This window comes from Pelobates fuscus, chromosome 9, assembly GCF_036172605.1.
Source record: "Pelobates fuscus isolate aPelFus1 chromosome 9, aPelFus1.pri, whole genome shotgun sequence".
Classification (NCBI taxonomy): Eukaryota; Metazoa; Chordata; class Amphibia; order Anura; family Pelobatidae; genus Pelobates; species Pelobates fuscus.
Window position 1 is genome coordinate 28929719 of NC_086325.1, and position 5831 is coordinate 28935549.

General features: G+C 40.9%; 2 non-coding genes across 2 annotated transcripts; both read left to right on the forward strand.

The window, feature by feature from the left end:
• The first annotated feature begins 282 nt into the window (after window positions 1-282).
• Window positions 283-369, forward strand: TRNASTOP-UCA (transfer RNA opal suppressor (anticodon UCA)). The gene has a single exon. It is a non-coding gene; the product is annotated as a tRNA-Sec (tRNA).
• A 2501-nt stretch (window positions 370-2870) lies between these two features.
• TRNASTOP-UCA (transfer RNA opal suppressor (anticodon UCA)) lies at window positions 2871-2957 on the forward strand. Its single transcript has one exon. It is a non-coding gene; the product is annotated as a tRNA-Sec (tRNA).
• Window positions 2958-5831: the final 2874 nt, after the last annotated feature.

Below are 5831 nucleotides of genomic sequence, written 5' to 3' on the forward strand. Positions count from 1 at the left end.
GGAGCAGATTGCTTCTCTTCTCTCGAGCTCTGCATTGTATCCGCCCTGTAGCTACCGGCATGCACTGGGGTATTTGCATATACTAGTGTCCTTGATTTTTCTGATTGTTCGTGCCTTTTAATAAGATTTATTGAGGTTCAATTAAGAAAAAAAACATTATTAACTACTGGAGAATATTCTATAGAAGACTCAACCAGAATAAATTTTACTATTATGTCACTAAAACTGTAAAGTTATAATATCGTGAAGCTTTAAATACATTGAAAGGTCACTTAATATTTTGCCCGAATGATCCTCAGTGGTCTGGGGTGCAGGCTTCAAACCTGTAGCTGTCTAGGGACAGAGTGGTTCAATTCCACCTTTCGGGCGCAAGAAATATCTGCTTTAGTCTTTTTTTTTTTTTTATCAACATGTACATCAAATAGTAGAATGGGATTTTAACCCCTTAAGGACTGAGCCAAATGTAGACGTTGTGATCAAAACAAAACCTGGAATTTGACTGTATGTCTGTTCAACCTAATTCACCTCTTTCATATTAAATGCACCCCCCCTTATTATATATCATTTTATTTAGGGGAAAGAGGGCTTTCATTTAATATCAAATATTTAGCTATGAAACATAATTTAATATGAAAAAAAATGGGAGAAAATAAGAAATTTTGTTATTTTTTTGTAGTTCTACATGACATTTTAACTGTCAATGTCATAATACTGTTTGCTTTTACTGCAATAAATACACATTTGTATTCAGCAAAGTCTTATGTGTAAAACAGTACCCCCTATGTACAGGTTTTATGGTGTTTTGGGAAGTAACAGGGTCAAATATAGCACGTTACATTTGAAATTGAAATTAGCCAGATTGGTTACGTGGCCTTTGAGACTGTATAGTAGCCCAGGAATTAAATTTACACCCATAATGGCATACCATTTGCAATAGTAGACAACCCAAGGTATTACAAATGGGGTATGTCCAGTTTTTTTTAGTTGCCATTTGGTCACAAACACTGGCCAAAGTTAGCGTTAGTATTTGTTTGTGTGTGAAAAATGCAAAAAAACGCCAATTTTGCCCAGTGTTTGTAACTAAGTGGCTACTAAACAAGACTGGACATACCCCATTTGCAATACCTTGGGTTGTCTACTATTGCAAGGGATATGCCATCATAGGGGTAATTTTCATTCTTGGGCTACCATAGGGTGTCAAAGGCAACGTAACCAACCTGGTGAATTTCAATGTGAAAAAACTGAAACGCAAGCCTTATATTTGACTCAAAAACTTTTGAAAACACCATAAAACCTGTACATGGGGGTACTGTTATATTCGGGAGACTTTGCTGAACACAAATATTAGTGTTTCAAAACAGTAAAATGTATCACAACAATTATATCATCAGTTTAAGTGCTATTTTTGTGTGTGTGTGTGTGTGTGAGAAAAATGCAAAAAATGTCACTTTCACTGACGACATCATCGTTGTAATACATTTTACTGTTTTGAAATACTAATAGTTGTGTTCAGCAAAGTCTCCCGAGTAAAACAGTAACCCCCCCTACTGTAGCACCGAAACCGTTTATCCAGCCCAACCTAATACTGCCACTAGCTTGCTGTAATCATACAAACAATGTTATTTGGATGTAGCACATCAAGTAGATACTCTGTCTCAATTTCTACAAACAGCTTACCTCAACAGGATTGTTTTCTACTTTGATAGTCTAATACAGGCTTCCCCAAACTCCGGCCCTCCAGATGTTGCTGAACTACAACTCCCATGATTCTCAGCCCATCTATTTCAATCATAGAATCATGGGATTTGTAGTTCAGCAACATCTGGAGGGCCGGAGTTTGGGGAAGCCTGGTCTAATAGATTTAGAGTAACTTATTCTGTAAATATCTGGTTTAGCAAAATCCAATTCAGTTAGACATTTAGTTGATACTCTGCTTCACATTTGTCCTAGCATAAAATAAAGGATTTTGCCATATAATTGCATTGGCTCTGTGTAAGTACAGGTTTTATTATAGTTCCATAACCCATTTTTATCTGGTGTGGCACAACACAATTTGTAGTAAGTCAATATATTTTTTCTCTCGTTTGTATACTTGGATCTATTATCTATTTTTTTTATTTTTATACGCTATCATTAAAGGGATACTCCAACATTTTGGGTTCCACTCTTTTTTAGTTGGGACCGCTTTTTTGGGTTCTTTCAAATCTATCTAATGTCCTTACTTCATAGGTAAATCTCCAGTGCCCTGACTCCGCCCTCCCACCGGTGATGTCACTATGGCAAGAAGTTTATTGCTATTCAGCCATACAATTGCTTGTACGGCATGGGGTGTAGTCATTGTTTGTTGGATATAGAGAGAATATTCACTTTTCTGTTCAATCAAAGCCTTCCAAAATTGTCAGCAGTAGATATTGATCAGAACAAAAATTCCTTCTCGGCTTTGATGAGACACAAAAGATCAGACCGGCTGTATGTACATAGGTCTGAGAATCTGTCCACAAACTTCAACCCTGCTCAAAGGTTGCACTGAACTAAGCAAGCTATTGCAAATAAGAAAATTGGCTTGTAACAGGAATTGAAAGTATTATTGAAAGTGATTAACTTGTAGTTACCAGCATGCACTGGGTTTATTTGCATATCTGTCTTTTTATTATCAGATACTTCAGTTCTTATCAGTGAGCAGCCTAAAAAAACTACTACTTATTAAATGATGACACGTTATTATAGCACTTAAATAACATTAGAACAGTAAATAAGGGACGCAAATAACATTAAAGAATGTGTATACATGTCCTATTAGAAAGTAGCCTTAAGTAAAAGAAAATCAGTTATTTGAGGTTTATATACTTCTCAAAACATTAGTCCTATTTGCCTGAATGATCCTCAGTGGTCTGGGGTGCAGGCTTCAAACCTGTAGCTGTCTAGGGACAGAGTGGCTCGATTCCACCTTTCAGGCGAAATTCATGTTTGGTTACTTTTTATCAACATGGACTTCAAGTGATGCAAAGGGGTTTTAATTGCATGATTTTGCTATTACATGACGAAAAGTCATGATTTTACCACATGACAGGAGGCTTCATATTTGCATATCTTTCTTTACTGAAAACTCCAGCAGCATAGAAACAGTAACAACCAATCAGAGAAAAGATATGCTGCCCATAAAAGGCCCTGTCTATGACATCACTTCCTCTTTCTTTGCTGCTCCAGCCCTCAACAGGTCAGAGTAATTTTACCTCTCTGGTTTATGTACTTATATTGTCTTTTTATATTGCACTATTCCTGTTTTCTTACTTTTATTATTGTATTATTACAGTTTTTTCTTATTTTTCTTAACGTATTATTACTGGTTTTTCTTATTTTTCTTAATGTATTATGACTGGTTTTTCTTATTTTTCTTAATGTATTATTACTGGTTTTTCTTATTTTCTCAATGTATTATTACTGTTTTTTCTTATTTTCTCAATGTATTATTACTGGTTTTTCTTATTTTTCTTAATGCATTATGACTGTTTTTTTCCTTATTCACCCCTATCTACCTATACCTGTCCCCCTCCTGTTTTCACTTACTCAGTCGCCCTGCTTGTTTCTGTGCCTCTGTTACCTCGCTTCTTTCGGGCTGACGGTCCGCGGGCGTCACGGCTGTCCGTGCCGCGTTCGCCGCGCGGACCTGCCCTGACTGGCACAGGGGGCTGGGTAGGGACGGGTGGAGGGTAGCCGGGGTTAGAATTGTCTCTTGCCGCTCTTTTTCCCTTCCCGCTCGCAGCCGCGAGCGGGTAGCTCTCACCCACTCACGCGGCCGGCGGCCATCTTGGTTCTCGCGGCTCGCGAGACCCGCGACGGCCCTTCTCTCTCTTCACTCGGCGCTTCGGGAATCACCCGATCGCCGCAACGGAGTTGGGGGACCCCCCTCAGGGACCCCCCAACCCCCCCTTTACTTCCAGAGGAACTAAACTACTTAGTTCCTTTTAGTAAGTTACCCATTTATAAATATATGACCACCAGCTAAATAGTATGCTAGTAAAATATATGGACTATTTCACATTTTCAACCCTTGTCACATGCTATGTATAGATCGGTTAAAAATCCATGTTTGCAAGATGGCTTTAACCCCTTAATGACCAAACTTCTGGAATAATAGGGAATCATGACATGTCACACATGTCATGTGTCCTTAAGGGGTTAAACACTCACTGCTATTGACTTAAAGCTACCACACACAGTTTAGGTGTCATGCTGTTTGCCTGCAAACAAACAGACTGCTATTCTAGCTATAGGCATGTTTGAGCCCCAATATGGACACCTATGAAAAACTCAATGATTTTCATTAAAATGTTTTACATGGGATTAAGTGAAACAATTTTTATATATCACCGGTTCCCATAACCAACAAGGTCTTTTTACTGGCAGTAGGTATGATCACATTCTGATGGTGGTCCTGTTTTTTATTGTTCGGTACAAGATAGTCTATGCTGGCACAATTGAGTTTTCTTGGTATGAAGGCTGTACTATATATGATATACATACCTTAACTGACATACTGCCTCACTGGTCCCTGCAGGGACGGATGCAACTATATTTCCCCTCAGGGGTTCAAATGCTGCTATACCCTTCAAAAGGGAATATTATACTGATTACCCGGCACAGGGTTATATTACATTACTGTACCCAAGGGTGCAAAATTTATGTGGGTGTCCTCTGGGTATTTTTTCATGGCACACCACCTGGGGTGACCCCCCAGATATGCATGCAAGGGCGCTGACGGCCCATTTCAATTGATGTGGGTGTCCTCTGATTGCCACGGCACACCACCCGGGGTGAACCCCGATGATATGCACAAGGGCCTGTATTTTCAAGAGATAAACACATACAGCCCTGATTTCACTGACTACGTGCATATACAGCCCTCTCATGGCCTGTCAGTTACTTTAAAGCAACAGTACCATGCAGGATACGGTTTGACGGCAGGACCACTAAGAAAACTGAGTGTACTGCGTAGTACCCTTCACAGGGATACATATATGTATATTTACGGTGCCTAGTGTACATATTGAACGTGGGTGTCCTCTGGGTTATTTTTACATGGCACACCACCTGGGGTGACCCCCAGATATGCATGCAATATTTGCAAGGTACCAATAATTATAATGTGGGTGTCCTCGGGGTACTTTTCATGGCACACCACCTGGGGTGACCCCCCAGATATGCATGCGAGGTCACTGACAGACCATTACCTTTGCTGTGGGTGTCCTCTGGGTTACCATGGCACACCACCTGGGATGAACCCAACCGAACAGACGTGGGTCCTGCGGTTGCAGACCTTATGGAGACAGGCCCCACGCGCCTCTATAATCAGCCTGTATAATTTAATACCGTACATACAGCTCTGGCGTACATTTGTGGTGGACCCGGCTAACCTGACCAGACACCACTACCTGTCAGTCGTGCCTGCACCGCGGCTCTCAGTAGCCAGATTAAACTAATAGAGGTGACCCCTCTACACCTGCCACAGGTATTCATACTCTCAGACAAACTAAACAGGCAATTCAAACCATTTTACCCGGGTGATCCCCAGTTCTGCCAGGAGTCTAGCACTCCTACGTGCTGATCCTCAACCACTACTCCCACTGACTACCACTGTCTCCAAACAGGATGGGAATGAGTCATGGTGGACACTCTCAACCTTCCCAAGATTTTTAGGCAATGACAAACGCCGCTCTAGCGGCCTCAGTGGAGAAGGTTCTGTTATGGGCTCTGCCACACACCGCTTGATGGAGGACACTTCCTCGAAGTACGTTAGGGAAACCTGACTCGGTGACAGCGGCCGAGGCAGA